This window comes from Vicia villosa, linkage group LG2 (genome assembly GCF_029867415.1).
Source record: "Vicia villosa cultivar HV-30 ecotype Madison, WI linkage group LG2, Vvil1.0, whole genome shotgun sequence".
NCBI classification, from domain to species: Eukaryota; Viridiplantae; Streptophyta; class Magnoliopsida; order Fabales; family Fabaceae; genus Vicia; species Vicia villosa.
In genome coordinates, this window is record NC_081181.1 from 151,446,974 (window position 1) to 151,465,022 (window position 18,049).

The 18,049-nt window shown below is 35.5% G+C and overlaps 1 long non-coding RNA gene across 2 annotated transcripts; it reads left to right on the forward strand.

Moving 5' to 3' along the window:
* Window positions 1-14,636: 14,636 nt before the first annotated feature.
* LOC131647075 (uncharacterized) lies at window positions 14,637-16,116 on the forward strand. Of its 2 annotated transcripts, XR_009297733.1 has the most exons (4): window positions 14,637-14,675; window positions 14,951-14,973; window positions 15,111-15,248; window positions 15,315-16,116. It is a non-coding gene; the product is annotated as an uncharacterized LOC131647075 (long non-coding RNA). The 2 variants fall into 2 exon arrangements; XR_009297732.1 differs by having other exon boundaries at window positions 14,641-14,973.
* The last annotated feature ends 1,933 nt before the right edge of the window (window positions 16,117-18,049 follow it).

Below are 18,049 nucleotides of genomic sequence, written 5' to 3' on the forward strand. Positions count from 1 at the left end.
TTGTATTTTAGTTTAAAGTGCAATATACACTATAATAATAATATAATTATTTGTATTTATTTAAATAGGTCAGTGTTAAGGTTTTAAATACTTTTTGGACGGTTCGACGCCTAGTCTTTTCAACTATATAAACTTATAAAAAAGCTTAAGCCTTTTGTATTTTAAAAAATTGATCTGACCTATGCTTACGTATGTTAGGTCGTAAGTCTCAGTTAATTGGTCAGCCATATCCTCACCCGTACATAGAATGGATAACCTTTCCTTTCAACTAAGACATAGTCGTGTAACATTATTCATAAGTATACATCTAGAAGTATTATGGCAAAATAATCATAAACTTCATTTCTAGTTGCATCGTTAATAGAGATTGGCAATTCAATTTAACTAGCAATTTCAACAAGAGTCTTAGGGCGCCAATTTTCTCGAGGAAGACCAGTAAGACAAATCCATACCTAGGCTTGAGATTGTTTTTGAAGACTAGGACACAAATCTGGTACCCACCATAAGAGTCAGAGAACTTCAATTTTAAGATTCCATACACTAGTAGCCGAGATTGATTAAAAGTCCTCGGGCAATGAGAAGACAAATTCAAAGAATTATCTCCTATTGAAATCAATTTCCACTTCAAAATCGATTTCCAAAGTGGCTTTAGAGTGTCTTGCAACTCTTTGGTAATGGGTGACTGCTCACTTTTTTTTTTTTCAAAATCAATCTCTCATATAAGTTATATTTGCAACTTTCCACTCCCTTGGATCATCGTTCAACAAATTTGAGAAATATTTGAAACAAATAAACTGTTTGAGTTATTCATAGCTTGGTCAAAGGATTTCTTCGACACTGTAGATGAAATACCTCGATGTATAAGTGTCTTTTGCATCAGCACGGACAAAAAGGCTTGGTTGGCACCGAGAGGGGAACATTTTTTTAGGTAAAAAAACTATATAATATTTTCATTTTTTTTAAAAAGTGATTAAATTGATATGTGACAATATATTATGATATTTGTTTGAAATTTTCTAAAAAAATAAATTTATATTAAAATCAGATATATGTTTACTTATTTAAATTTTCATTTCTCTACCTTTGTTTCTCTTTTTTTCTCACATTTTTTTTACCATTTTTAAACATCATTATCTCTTATTTTATCTAAATTTTATTTAAAATCTCCCGATTTTTCTCATCATAAAGGTAGAAGATCATTGTCCCTTTCAAATATACTATAAGATTAGGAAGATTTGACTTTCAAAATATAAATGTGATTCTTCTTAATTCAAAATGATGGCTCGATAATTTAGTCTCCCCTCGTGAGCCAACTTTCATACGTTTCAGGACTTAGTAAATAAATTATTGAAAATTGGAACTGTCCTAAAAGTTCTCCATTCGATTTTTACTTTTACAAAAGAGAAATGGTTGATAAGGATTTTTCTTCTCTTGAACTTTAGACTAATAGGTGTAATTCAGACTCTAAATGGTATGCATACATGGTAGACATCAAAAGTACTATATGATACATGTTTATGTATCTAGGTTCTCCCATTTCTTGGTGTTCCAAGAAGAAACTAGTGGTTGCACTGTTAACTTGTGAAGTAGAATACATTGTCAGTGTATTGTATGTATTTTAAGCTGTTTGGCTGATGAATTTGTTGCAGGAACTGAAGTTCAAAATGAGCAAACTAGTCAAGTTGATGACATATAACAAATTTGCTATAAGTCTTGCCAAGAACTTAGTGTTGCATTGGAGAAGCAAGCACATTGACACAAAGTTTCATTTTCTGCAAAATCAAGTTCATAGTGGAGTGCTTGAAGTTGTTCATTGTATCACTCTGAAACAACTTACAAATGTTATGACCAAGGAAATTAAAACTAGAAACTTCATCAATTTGAGGGATGAAATTGGTGTTGTTAATTTTAATTGGCTGAATATGAATTAAGGGATGATGCTGGATCTAATTTAAATTCAACATTTTTTCGTTTCAGTTTCATTTCATTTGCATTTTAGTTTAGTTTGAATTTGGGTGTTATATATAAACTCAAAGTTAGTTACAATTTGAAATAAATTGAACTTTTGAGATAGAAACTTTTTTTACGTTCTCTCTCTCTTCGTCTCTGCTATTTTCTTTCATCTTCATCTTCTTCAAGCTTCTTGTGCATCAATGGAGTTTATGTGTTAACTTCAACATACACTTTTTAATAGAAAAAAAATTACAGTACATCTTATGCCTCGGCTAATTTCCAATAACCGATTGTCTATTAGGAATACAATACAATGTATATCAAAATTCGGTTGGGAGTCTAATTGAATTTTGTTGAGAGACATTTACAATAACTTCCCTATATAAACTCGCATGTAACACGATTATATTCAATGAGAAAATTCCAAAATTCGATTAACTCTCTATCTATATCTCCCTCTATCTATATCTCTCTATTTTATCTCCTTTTCTCTCTATGGTCTCTTCTCAACGTGATTATCATTTCTAACATGGTATCAGATCCATATTCATGATATGCAATAGTGAGAAATCGCTCAGGGATTTGTGGTGTGACGACGAACTTCACTAATTTCGTGCCAAAAAGAACGCCTTAAACTTTATGCTTCTATTGAAAATAATTGGTTTTGTCTAGTTTCATAGAGACTCTCTATTTGAATGCTAATAATTGGCAAGTATCATCCACCCCAGTCCTTTGGCAGCCATGGCACACATCGGTCCAATGTTTGGACACAACCTGGTTATAGAGTACCTAACCTCATACACAAGAATTCATCAAGACCTTTGGGTTCTTTCAGAGTCTGTCCAATCAAACTGGAGGCTCCGTTCTAATTTAAAACATAGGCCCAAATTAAAAAAAAAAAATACAATTATAATAATTAAAATAACACATTAAAAATATAATTATATATTAATAAAAAAACTAATTAAAACTATTTTAATTTTAATCAATTTGTTTTAATGTATTGAATTTGTATCATAGCATTTTTTTATTTATTGGATTTTTATATATTTTTTGTGTTTATTAATATTAATGTAAAAAAATTAGACTTTTTAAGATTTGGGGGCCATCCAAAATTTAGGGCCTTTCACCTCTCTTGGTTCAATGCTTTTACCTTTGAATTTATGTCCTGACACTCCTCTTAAACTGAACAAACTTCTTCTTGTTCCACCTATCACCAGAAATCTTGTTAGTGTGAGTCAATTTGTTAGGGATAATTCTGTATTTTTAAGTTTTATGTTAACTCATGCTTTGTAAAATGTAAGGCTACCTATAGAGTGTTGCTGGCTAGATCTATAGAAAGTGATGGGATTTACAAGTTTGATTTTCAAGCTCAACAATCAAATCTAAAAGTCCTAATATCACCACCACTTTGTAATAATAGCACTAGGTACTTTATCCTAACTTGTATCAAATTTGGCATCATCAGCTTGGCCATCCTCATTACAAGGCTTTGAAATATGTTCTTAAAATATGTAATATTCAAGTTCCTAATAAAAGTCTTGATGATTTTTTCAATGCTTCATGTATGGGCAAATTTCACATGTTACCATCCACTGCATCTACAATTGCTTACGCGAAACTTAAACTAGTATTTTGTGATCTATGGGGCCCTTCCCCTGTTATATCTACTTGTGGATATACATATTTTCTAATTTGTGTTGATTCCTATAGTTAATATATGTAGTACATTTTTCTTGGTTATTCGCAAACTCATATAGGGTACAAATGTCTTGACTCTATTGGTATGGTTTTCATTTCAAAGGATGTTTTGTCAATGAGGATATACTTTCTTTTTCTGACATGTTTACTGCCTCACAATCAGATTCTAGTTTTGTCCCTAGAGAATTTTCACAATAATACTCATGTTTACGGCACATCTAATTTCACACCAGCGAGTCCTCGTGTTTCTCCTAATCTTACTTTCATTAACCTAACTAATTCATCCACAAACACTTGCAACACAAGCTAAAACCATATTTCTCCTAACATTAGCCATAACATTTCTCACACCAATTTAGGTTAGCACACAATCACAACTCAAAACACAAATATCTCACAGTACCCTTATCTCTAATAACATGTCACATTCCTCAACACCTTTACCCATTTCTTTGCCTCATATTAATGTTATGTCTTCTTCCTCAAAAGCCACAATAGAGCCTCTCCCAGTTGTCCCTAGAATACATCCTCATAATTCTCACCCTATGCTAAATAGACTTAAGGATGACATTGTTAATCCTTGTTTTCACCCTACACTCCTTCTCACTCACAAACAAGCCTTATTGATCCCTGAGTGGTATGCTGTCATGTAGTCACAATATGTTTCTCTCATGAGAAAAAACACTTGAACTCTAGTGCCTTATCCATCTAATAGAAAACCAAATGGATGTAAATGGGTCTTCAGAATCAAGGAGAACCCTGATGGAACCATAAACAATAATAAATCCAGTTTTGTGGCCAAAGGCTTTCATCGAATTGAAGGGTTTGATTATACTGAAACCTCCTCGCCAGTGGTCAAACCTGACACAATCAGGATTGTCCTAACTCTTTCTATTTCTCAAAATTGGGCAATAAAACAATTTAATGTTAATAATGTCTTTCTTGGTAGGTTTCTCAGTGAGGAAGTTAATATGATTAAGCCATCAAGCTTTTAAAAGGATTATCATATTTAGTTTGCAATCTCAAGAAAGCTCTATATGGCCTTAAGCCACCCAAGAGCTTGGTTTTACAGACTCAAAGGTGCTCTTTTGTCTCTCAATTTTATAGTTGGCAAGTGTGATCCTTTTCTCTTGATACTTAACACATCTTCTCATTACATTTTGGTGCTAGTGTATGTTGATGATATCATTATCAATGGAATATCTAAAGCTTTTATACAGCAACTTATCACCAAATTGAACCTCTTCTTCTCACTAAAGGACCTTGGACAACTAGAATATTTACTTGGTATTGAGGTGCATCACATTTCAAATGGCTTATTGTTGTCGTTTCAAAGCAAGTATGTTAGATATCTTCTCAACAAGACCAACATGTCCTCACTCCTCAATCAAGAGTAATACATCACCTATCTCTCATGCAGTAAACAAGGTATGTCAATTCCTATGCAGTTAAAAGGATCCTAAAATAATTTCAGGGAACATACAATCATGGATTGCTCCTTGCACCATCAAACTTAAAGATTCTCATTGCCATCATATGCATTTGTGATATTGACTGGGCCTTTGACCCTGATCACAGGAAGTCCACGTCAGGGGCTTCTATCTATCTAGGGTCTAACCTTGTTTCTTGGTAGGCTAAAATACAGACATTAATAGCAAGATCTAGTGTTGAAGTAGAGTACAGAGCCTAACTCATGCCATTGCTGAAGTCCTATGGCTTCAGTCATTGTTGCAAAAACTCAAGATCAAGCGTCAAATTCCTAGGATTCTGGATTCTATGTGATAACCTGAGTGACGTGTCTCTTGCTCGCAATTCTGATATGCATTCCACGACAAAACATATGGAATTCGATATATTATTTGTTAGAGAGAAAGTCATTAATAAGTCTAACAATGACATGTATTTCTTTCTCAGATCAATGGGCAGATGTACGCACAAAGCCCTTGTCCACCAATCAACTATCTATCCATTACTAAGATGTTGCCCAAACAGACTAAAATACCCTTCCTCCCAAAAACAATCACTACCAAAAGGATAGATAAGTAATTAACAAATTAAAAAACCAAGTTTTCCATTTGTGTGATTCTTATTGGACAACCTAGAAATATTTTGTACTACCAGCTTTTTCGTTTCACTTTTGTACTTCCATTCACTTTTTCCCAATATCTCTTTTCAGATCTGATTTGTGAACCCTACATTTCTCTCTCCATCTGTTTCTCTTATCAACCATCCATCTTCTCCTAACTCTAGCACTCTCTCCACATTCAAAACAACATATTTGCCCATCTTCTCTCTCTTTTGATTTCTGATCTATAGTGTCATTTTCTCAATTCTTCTTACACTCATTTCTTTTTTCCTTTCTCTCTCATCAACTCACTATTACAACGTTGTAGGCGAGCAACAAACCCTACCTCTGGTTTTCTCTCTCATTCCCCTTAAACCCTACCTCTGTCGCCGCCCTTTTCTCCTCCCAATCTTCAATTCACAAGCATTCGAAATTTGTAAACAATTTTAGGTATGCATTCTTTTTTTCTCTTACTATTTCGTTTCAATTTCTTTTTCAATATTTGCCGATTGTGTTGTTGTTGCTGTAACGCCCATATAATTTTAATATTAATTTAATTTGATTATTGAATTAATAATTAGAATTATTAAAGAATATTATTAAAGAAATTGTGGAAATAATGAATAAATAAGGTTTTTGGCATTTGGGCCATATAAGGAAATAGTAAAAGAAGGGGGGGTGATTCTGTAAACCTTTTACTAATTTTTTTATTATTACATAAAACAATTGGAATTGGGAACAAAGAAAGAACGTGAAAGAACAGAAGCCTGAAGAACGAGGAACGTGAAGGTGAACGGTAGAGGGAGAGACCAAGGATCAAGAAGATTGTCTAAGGTAAGGGGGGACTTGTCTGATTATCATCTATTATCGGGTTAGGGGTTGATAATGCTGAATAGATGTAGAATTCAGGTCGATTGAGTCATATGATAGATTTAGGGATTGAGTCCAATTGTGCGATGTTTAATCCTATAACTGAATCCATGATATCTATGTTGTTATGATCTCAATTGATGTGTTATTGATGTATCATGAGATGTTTTTCGTGTTGTTTGTGCATTCTATCTCCCTAGGTTCGTATTGGTATGAATTGGGTGAGTTTGGAATGTGTAGAATGTTGTTTTCTGCAGGTTGGGGTATCTGAAATCGCCGGTTCGCGCCGCGTGCACAGGGTTGGCGCCGCGAACGGGTGGGCAGAATGCCAGGAATTTGTGATACGCACAGGTCGCGCCGCGTACCTGTGTTGGCGCCGCGAAGGCGTAACTTTTTCTCGTACCGCGCCATGTGAGGCTGTTTGCGCCGCGAATAGCTTGGCAGAGAGCCAAGGATTTTTGGGACGCTCAGTTCGCGCCGCAAACTAAGATGGCGCCGCGTGCTGTTGATTGTTTGAGATATTTTAAAAGTTCAAAGAGGCATAACTTTTTAACCGTTGGTCCGTTTATTGTGCCGTTTTGAGCCAAACGAACCTTATAGAATAATCTATATGATGATTGATTGGTTTTAAAATTATGAGAATACATGTATGTCATTTCTTATTGATGATGATGATTGGTGCAAATACATGTATATTTTCTATGTGATGATGATAGAATTGTGATTGAATGATGTTAATATATATGAACATACTTGATGATGATGATGATATTGATGATGATGATGATGGTATAAGTATGTTATATATGTTGCATTTATTTATATTCATTGGTGATACTGTATCCATAAGGGTGTGTTGGATTAGTGAAGGGCATGATTCCCATTGTGTGGAATCTGTACTGGCAGAGCCTTATCTGGACGACGTTGGATCGGTCATGGGATATTCCAATTGGATGATGTTGGTACCACATGCATAGTGTCAGTTCATTCATATGCATAATTTATAACATGATTGGATGTATTCCAGTGTTGTAAATGTTGAATGATGTGTTGATTGTTGTTTGATTTGCTTGAATGTCTGTTTATGAAACAATTTGGTGAATGATGCAACTATGACGTGTTATTGCTTTATAACCTTATAAAATTTATTAATTATGACGAGACTCACCCTTACATGTTGTCATTTTCAGATTGAGGATAGCGGCTGTTCGACTCGGTGGGATTAGCTCATGAGTCAGTGTTTTAGTTAGCGTCAGGTGTCATGCTCTGATAGTTGTAACACTGGGAACACTTGTTTTGGAAATTTGATTGTAACTCTATATTTATTTGTTTTGGTTGAAGTCTAATACATTAGTGATATAATGTTGACTTGATGAAGTATTTCCGCTGCGTAGAACATGGATTTGATTAATGAGTTATGATTCCAGGTGTTTTCAGTAATGCATGACTTATATTGACGCGTGTTTTTATTATTTATGAATTGTGATACCTCTCTACATGTTACTCTGATTTAATAATTGTTTAATTGTCGCGGGTTATTAGAGGGGTGTTACAATAGTGGTATCAGAGCCTAGTTGGTCGTTGTGACCAGAGTCTTAGTGTCAGTGTCAGTCTCTCTGTGTATACGACTAAGACGAGTTATTGCCGATACTTTTTTTTGACTGAATTGTTGTATTTAAGCAGAACAAATGGCTGGAAGAGGAGGAAGAAACGATGATGCTCTTGCTGAGGCTCTGGGCATGATTGCTGGTGTGCTTGGAGGAGGGACTGTAGGAGCAGGGATTGGTGCTGATAGGCAACTGGGGAATTTTCAGAGGAACAATCCTCCATTGTTCAAAGGCACGCATGATCCTGAGGGTGCTCAGAAATGGCTCAAGGAGATCGAGAGGATTTTCCGAGTCATGGACTGTGCTGAGAATCTCAAGGTGAGGTTTGGCACTCACATGTTGTCTGAAGAGGCCGATGACTGGTGGTTGACAACCAAGGCTGAACTGGATGCCGGTGGTATAGCGGTTACTTGGGCTATATTCAAAAGGGAATTTCTGAGGAGGTATTTTCCTGAGGATGTTAGGGGCAGAAAAGAAGTGGAATTTCTGGAGTTGGTTCAAGGTAACATGACTGTACCAGAGTACGCTGCCAAGTTTGTGGAACTGGCAAAGTACTATGTGCACTACAACAACGACGAAGCCAGTGAGTTCTCGAAATGTGTCAAGTTCGAGAATGGTCTTCGTGATGAGATCAAGCAGGGTATCATATATCAGAGGATCCGTAGATTTGTAGACTTGGTGGACTGTAGCAGGATCTTCGAAGAAGATAATCTCAAGCTGAAGTCATCTCACTCTCGCGAGTTAGTTGATAGAAAAGGGAAGAGGCCTATGGATAAGGGTAAGCCATATAGTAGAGGTAATCCAAAGACTGGTGGTTGGAAGAAGCCCAGTGGGGGAGACTCCAGTGCTTTTGTCAGGTGCTATAACTGTGGTGAAGTTGGGCACCGTAGGAGTGAGTGTAAGCTGAACCAGAAGAAGTGCTTCAAGTGTGAGGAAGTGGGTCATGTTGTGGCTGATTGTAAGAAGAGGGTTGTGACTTGTTACAACTGTGGTGAAGAGGGTCACATCAGTCCTAATTGTCCCAAGCCAAAGAAGAACCAATCAGGAGGAAAGGTTTTTGCTTTGACCGGGTCAGAGACTACTCCAGAGGACATATTGATTAAAGGTACGTGTTTCATTCATGGCACACCTTTAGTTGCGATTATTGATACAGGAGAAACTCATTCTTTTATTTCTTTGGACTGTGCTACGAGGTTAAATCTTGAGATATCGGACAAAAGTGGAAGTATGGTTATTGACACTCCTGCGTCGGGTTCAGTAACTACTTCGTCTGCATGCTTGAATTGTCCGGTTGACATTTTTGGTAGGGAATTCGGAATGGACTTAGTGTGCCTTCCATTGAAACAACTTGATGTAATCCTGGGAATGAACTGGTTGGAGTTCAACCGTGTTCATATCAACTGTTTTGCAAAGACGGTAATTTTTCCTAAAGAGGTTAGTACTGATAATCTGGAAATGATAGCTAGACAGGTGAATGAGGCTATCGGAGATGGTGCCACAGTATTTATGTTGTTCGCATTGATGAATGTGAAAGAAAAGGTGACGAGTAGCGAATTTCCTGTGGTGTGTGAATTTCCAGAAGTTTTTCCAGAAGATGTGAATGAATTACCACCGGAAAGAGAAGTGGAGTTTTCTATTGATTTAATTCCGGGAACTAGTCCAGTGTCGATGGCCCCGTATCGTATGTCGCCGTCGGAGTTGACTGAACTGAAGAAGCAGTTGGAAGAATTGCTGGAGAAGAAATTCATTCGTCCTAGTGTTTCTCCGTGGGGTGCGCCTGTGTTACTAGTAAAGAAAAAAGAGGGTTTGATGAGGCTGTGCGTAGATTACAGACAATTGAAGAAGGTTACTATCAAGAATCGGTATCCATTGCCGAGGATTGATGATTTGATGGATCAGTTGGTTGGAGCGCGGGTATTTAGTAAAATTGATCTGAGGTCTGGGTACCATCAGATACGTGTGAAAGATGATGACATTCAGAAGACTGCTTTTAGAACAAGGTATGGACATTATGAGTATTCTGTAATGCCGTTTGGAGTTACTAAGGCACCTGGTGTTTTTATGGAGTATATGAACAGGATATTTCATCCTTATCTCGACAAGTTTGTGGTGGTATTTATAGACGATATTCTGATATATTCTAAGAATGAGGAAGAACATGACGAACACCTCAGAACTGTGTTAGAGCTGTTGAAAGAGAAGCAACTTTTTGCCAAACTGTCGAAGTGTGAATTCTGGTTAGAAGAAGTTAGTTTTCTTGGACATGTGATTTCTAAGAATGGTATTGCTGTTGATCCTACAAAGATAGAAGTTGTGTCTCAGTGGGAAGCTCCGAAGTCAGTGTCAGAGATTCGTAGTTTTCTTGGTCTTGCAGGTTACTACAGAAAGTTTATTGAAGGATTTGCAAAGTTAGCATTGCCGTTAACTAAACTAACCAGGAAGGGACAAGCTTTTGTTTGGGATGCGAAGTGTGAAGAAGGATTCCAAGAGCTGAAGAGAAGGTTGACTAGTGCTCCTATCTTGATTTTGCCGAATCCGACAGAATCATTAGTGATTTATTGTGATGCGTCACTGATGGGTTTAGGTGGTGTGTTAATGCAAAATCAACAAGTAGTCGCTTATGCGTCGAGACAACTTAAAGTGCATGAGAGGAATTATCCGACTCATGATTTGGAGTTGGCAGCTGTAGTCTTTGTTTTGAAGTTGTGGCGACACTATTTGTATGGTTCGAGATTTGAGGTATTCAGTGATCATAAGAGTCTGAAGTATCTCTTTGACCAGAAAGAGTTGAATATGAGGCAGAGAAGATGGTTAGAATTTCTGAAAGATTATGATTTTGGTTTGAATTACCATCCGGGTAAGGCAAACGTTGTTGCTGATGCATTGAGTAGGAAGACCTTGCATATGTCTATGCTAATGGTGAAGGAATTGGATTTGATTGAACAATTTAGAGACTTGAGTTTGGTATGTGAAGGTACTCCTACTAGTGTTAAATTGGGTATGTTGAAGCTGACTAGTGGCATTCTTGAAGAGATTAGAGAGGGTCAGAAAGATGATGCTGAGTTGATAGATAAGTTGACTCTGATTAACCAAGGCAAGAGTGGTGAATTCAGAATTGATGAGAATGGTATACTGAAGTTTGGTGACCGAGTTTGTGTCCCTGATATTGCTGAACTCCGAAAACGCATTTTAGAGGAAGGACACCGTAGTGGATTGAGTATTCATCCTGGTGCTACCAAGATGTATCATGATTTGAAAAAGTTGTTTTGGTGGCCGGGAATGAAGAAGGAAATTGCCGAGTTTGTGTACTCTTGTTTGACTTGCCAGAAGTTGAAGATTGAGCATCAGAGACCGTCTGGGTTTATGCAATCGATGTTTATTCCTGAGTGGAAGTGGGATAGTATATCAATGGATTTTGTGTCGGGTTTACCGAGAACTGTCAAGAATTGTGAAGCTATCTGGGTCGTGGTAGACAGGTTGACGAAGTCTGCACATTTTATACCGATGAGGATGGACTATCCAATGGAGAAGCTAGCTCAGTTGTATATCAAGAAGATAGTTAGTCTACATGGTATTCCTTCAAGTATCGTGTCAGACAGAGATCCGAGGTTTACGTCTAAGTTCTGGGAAGGTTTGCAGAAGGCTTTAGGTACTAAGCTGAGATTGAGTTCTGCTTATCATCCGCAGACGGATGGACAGACTGAGAGGACAATTCAGTCGTTAGAAGATTTGTTACGTGCTTGTGTGTTGGAAAAAGGAGGTACTTGGAATAGCTATCTGCCTTTGATCGAGTTTACCTACAACAATAGTTATCATTCGAGTATTGGTATGGCTCCGTTTGAGGCTTTGTATGGTAGGAGATGTAGGACGCCGTTGTGTTGGTATGAATCTGGTGAGAGTACTGTGATTGGACCAGAAATTGTACAACAGACTACGGAGAAGATTAAGATGATTCAAGAGAAGATGAAAGCTTCTCAAAGTCGTCAGAAGAGTTACCATGATAAGAGGAGGAAAACACTTGAGTTTCAAGAGGGAGATCATGTGTTTATGAGAGTTACTCCTATGACAGGAATTGGTCGGGCATTGAAGTCAAGGAAGTTGACTCCATGTTTTATTGGACCATTCCAAATTTCTGAAAAAGTGAGAGAAGTGGCTTATCGTATCGCTTTACCGCCGATGCTTGCAAACTTGCACGATGTGTTTCATGTGTCTCAGTTGAGGAAATACATTTCAGATCCGTCCCATGTGATCCAAGTGGATGATGTACAGGTTAAAGACAACTTAACGGTTGAAATGTTGCCTGTGAGGATTGAAGATAGAAGACTGAAGCAATTGCTGGGTAAAGAAATAGCTTTAGTCAAAGTAGCTTGGGGAGGACCAGCTGATGGAAACGTCACCTGGGAGTTAGAAAGTCAGATGAAAGATTCCTATCCGGAACTCTTTGCTTGAGGTATGTTTTCGAGGATGAAAACTCTTTTAGTGGGGGAGAGTTGTAACGCCCGTATAATTTTAATATTAATTTAATTTGATTATTGAATTAATAATTAGAATTATTAAAGAATATTATTAAAGAAATTGTGGAAATAATGAATAAATAAGGTTTTTGGCATTTGGGCCATATGAGGAAATAGTAAAAGAAGGGGGGGTGATTCTGTAAACCTTTTACTAATTTTATTATTATTTCATAAAACAATTGGAATTGGGAACTAAGAAAGAACGTGAAAGAACAGAAGCCTGGAGAACGAGGAACGTGAAGGTGAACGGTAGAGGGAGAGACCAAGGATCAAGAAGATTGTCTAAGGTAAGGGGGGACTTGTCTGATTATCATCTATTATCGGGTTAGGGGTTGATAATGCCGAATAGATGTAGAATTCGGGTCGATTGAGTCATATGATAGATTTAGGGATTGAGTCCAATTGTGCGATGTCTAATCCTATAACTGAATCCATGATATCTATGTTGTTATGATCTCAATTGATGTGTTATTGATGTATCATGAGATGTTTTTCGTGTTGTTTGTGCATTCTATCTCCCTAGGTTCGTATTGGTATGAATTGGGTGAGTTTGGAATGTGTAGAATGCTGTTTTCTGCAGGTTGGGGTATCTGAAATCGCCGGTTCGCGCCGCGTGCACAGGGTTGGCGCCGCGAACGGGTGGGCAGAATGCCAGGAATTTGTGATACGCACAGGTCACGCCGCGTACCTGTGTTGGCGCCGCGAAGGCGTAACTTTTTCTCGTACCGCGCCACGTGAGGATGTTTGCGCCGCGAATAGCTTGGCAGAGAGCCAAGGATTTTTGGGACGCTCAGTTCGCGCCGCGAACTAAGATGGCGCCGCGTGCTGTTGATTGTTTGAGATATTTTAAAAGTTCAAAGAGGCATAACTTTTTAACCGTTGGTCCGTTTATTGTGCCGTTTTGAGCCAAACGAACCTTATAGAATAATCTATATGATGATGATTGATTGGTTTTAAAATTATGAGAATACATGTATGTCATTTCTTATTAATGATGATGATTGGTGCAAATACATGTATATTTTCTATGTGATGATGATAGAATTGTGATTGAATGATGTTAATATATATGAACATACTTGATGATGATGATGATGATATTGATGATGATGATGATGGTATAAGTATATTATATATGTTGCATTCATTCATATTCATTGGTGATACTGTATCCATAAGGGTGTGTTGGATCAGTGAAGGGCATGATTCCCATTGTGTGGAATCTGTGCTGGCAGGGCCGTATCTGGACGACGTTGGATCGGTCATGGGATATTCCCATTGGATGATGTTGGTACCACATGCATAGTGTCAGTTCATTCATATGCATAATTTATAACATGATTGGATGTATTCCAGTGTTGTAAATGTTGAATGATGTGTTGATTGTTGTTTGATTTGCTTGAATGTCTGTTTATGAAACAATTGGGTGAATGATGCAACTGTGACGTGTTATTGCTTTATAACCTTATAAAATTTATTAATTATGACGAGACTCACCCTTACATGTTGTCATTTTCAGATTGAGGATAGCGGCTGTTCGACTCGGTGAGGATTAACTCATGAGTCAGTGTTTTAGTTAGCGTCAGGTGTCATGCTCTGATAGTTGTAACACTGGGAACGCTTGTTTTGGAAATTTGATTGTAACTCTATATTTATTTGTTTTGGTTGAAGTCTAATACATTAGTGATATAATGTTGACTTGATGAAGTATTTCCGCTGCGTAGAACATGGATTTGATTAATGAGTTATGATTCCAGGTGTTTTCAGTAATGCATGACTTATATTGACGTGTGTTTTCATTATTTATGAATTGTGATACCTCTCTTCATGTTACTCTGATTTAATAATTGTTTAATTGCCACGGGTTATTAGAGGGGTGTTACAGTTGCGGTGAAGAAGAATAATGACAATGTTTTGGTTTTTCAGGTTTCGATTTCCACTGCTTTCTTGCATAAGGTTTTCCAGGTATTGATATTAATGTTATTTACTTGATTCGAAAAACCCAGTGACATGCTTTGTTATTTGTCGACATCTGTTTCACTGAATGTTTTTTGTATGGGTTTGTTGTTGTTTGTAGTGTTCCGGGGTTCGCAGATTTTTTTTCTTTTTCATCAGAATATTCGTTTTGATGTTTGTTTTTTTAGGTTTTCTTTATCTTTTGGTGTGAAGATTTTGCTTACTTGGTTGTATTTTTTCAGATCCATTTTTTTGCTTGCTCGGTTGTATTTTTTCTGATCCAGCTGATGGAGCTACTGCTCTCGAAGTGAGTTTTGCTAACTATTTCTCAATCTTTTCTCATATTCAATTTCTTTACTAATTTTTTGTATGCGAATTTATTTTTTCTGCCATGAATTTTTGTTTAAACTCTAAATAATTGATTACTTTTTGTTTTATAAATAGGGATCTTTTAATGTTGATCTATCGTTATTTAAAATGCCGCTTATGCAATATATAACTTGAAATGCGGCTTTGTTTATTTTGCGGAGCAATCAAATGCTATGAAAGCACTAAAGAATAATGAAAGATATGAATTAGAAGGTAACATTATAATTTGTGCAGTATCTGCTTTTTAAAAGTTATGTAACTTTTGCATATATTGATCAGGGGTATTCTAAGTTTTCCGGTCGAATGTTAGAGTGTTCTCTAGCAAATCCACGAGCTAATCAGAAGGTTGTGGTATCAAATGTACAGAATCAAGGATTGCTTCCAAGTTATCACCACAACTTGGTTATGGTCTGATAGGTAATCCCTATGGAGCACTTGGTGTCGGATATGGTGCTCCCGGTTTTGGACAGGTGATCCGTGATTTTATGTTTTGATTATCCACCACAGCTTGTGTATAACCTTGAATAAGGGACTTCCATGTCATGTCCACATGTTTCAGGCCTTGCAGGAAGCATTAAATCTAGAAATCCCACTTGGAGTGTCTCTCCAATCAGATCAGCCATCATGACTGGTTAGATTTTTCTTTTTGATATAATATGTAATTCTTGATATGATAATAACTTATCAACTCATATATTTTGAAAAGCAGCAACTCAATTTATTAATCTGAAGAGTTCTGCAGCAACTCTTATATTTTGGTATACTCTTCTTCAATTTTCTCACTTTTTGCAAGGAAATGCGTTGCAACCCGTCGACGTCTCTCCTTGCATCATCAACACGAGATTGAAACATTTTAGTATGGATGCTGCATGGTGATGAATTTCTAGCGGATTGTGCAGGGTCGATCTAAAGTGTTAATTTACTGGCTTTTTGAAATGTTTAAAGCGTTAAGTTACTGACTTTTTGAAATGTACATGTTCGTTTTAGTTTTTGTTTTGGCTTTTGTTTGGGCGAACCTAACTGATGCGGTTTTTTCTGTTAGAATAGTTGCTTCTTTTGTAATGTAATGGAATTGTTAGTATGTTGTTTTTGTAGTTAGAGAAGTATTGAGTCAGTTATGGTAGTTTAGAGAAATTTAGTTGCCTTTAAGAAATTAATTAGCTTTTTTTGAATTTGGCTTTGGTATGATATGTTTTGTATGAACATTTGTATGGGGACTGGTTTTGGTATGATGGGATTGGTTTTGGTTTTATGTAAGTGAATTTGAATGGTGTAAGACTGTTTTATCAAAGTTGTATAACATTATTTAATTTCAATTTTTTTAAATTTCAATTTTTTTACATATTGGCAAGGTTTCTTTTAATTATATTTGATTGTTAGAAAATAATTTTAGTTTTGGACAAATGATATCTAGCCTTTGATAATTAGGCTTATACATCTTCTAACAATTTAGTGACCAAACAAATTTTCTATTAATAATTTATACAGGATATCATTCGATGGACTCAAACTTATGCACACAATATTAATCAAAATCGTAAACCAATATAATAATGGATAGTTTTAATGATAATATAATCATTGTATATTTACTTATCCTTTAAATGACTTATTTTATTGATATGGAATATTCTACAAAGATATCTTTAATAAAGAAATCAATTAATACACAATTAATTATAATGATACATATTAATTATAATAAATATTTTATCTTTCTTTTTGACTTGAAAATTACATTTTATTATTGTAATTGTTCTATTATTGTAATTGTTCTAGCATACTCTAAATTTTAACCATTAATTTTTATTAATCTAACCGTCTTAATTGATCATTTAATTTAATTATTTTTAAAAATATTTTTCTATATAAAAAATTAATTAAAGTCGTTAGATTAATAATAAAATTTAGAGTAAATGTTCAACACTTACTCTTGGAGTAAATATATCCTATATATCCTCTACGTAGAAAGATTTACATCATAATTTTTTATTTTGTAATGCATGTGTATTTTATCACTAAAACTATCAATAATAAGTTGACACAACGTAGCATACATTTTCCATATGTTTATCAAAATAAATTTTAATAAAATTAATTATTTATTTATTTCACGGGTCACTATCAATACAATATTTATTTTAATTTAATTAATCATTATCTTTATTTAAGAGTCAAATTTTTTATTTTTAAATATTATTTTAATTAATCATTATCTCATGTCTTTTTGGAATATTGACATGTGACTATACCTTTAATAATTTTTCTCAATTTTATTTACTCTTTAACCTATAGTGACCCATATTTTTTCTTTTAATTGTTGTTGGGCCTTCAATTATTTAATTCAATACTTGACCCTACTTTGCTATTGTGTTCTTGACCTATCTTAAATCTTTTTTGTGGATCATTATTTTAACTTAGAACTTAATTTTCATACTACTAATATCTTATTAGTAAAACTTTTTTTAGATCGTTAATTTCTATTTTATATATGTAATTTGGTCAAACTTCTTTAGTTTCACATTTTTCGTATCGTTCATAAAATACTACACCATAAATAATGCACCCGAGCGACAGCACGGGTCTCTGACTAGTTAGGTATATAATTCTGAAAATTAAATTAAAAATGGTTGACAAATTCAAACTTGATCAACCACATTGAGTTTGAGGGGTGAAATATTAAGAATAGAGTACAATATATAACATAATTCAATTAAGAGTCTAATTGAATTTTGTTGAGAGACACTTAGACTATGTTTGGGAGTTTGGAGGGGAAAGGAGGGGAGGGCTTTGAAAAATAAGAAGAATTGGGTGAAAATGATAAAAGGATTTTGGGTAGGAGGGTTTTGGAGGATTTGAGTTTATTCATAACACCAAAAACCCCATAAAATGGGGGAACTCAAAAATTGTATTGAAGGAGGGTTTTGGAGGGTTTTGAAGGGCTTACATAAATTTTACAAATATCTTTTAGGTTGTTATAGTATTTTGAAAATTAAAAAATTAGTAATGATAAT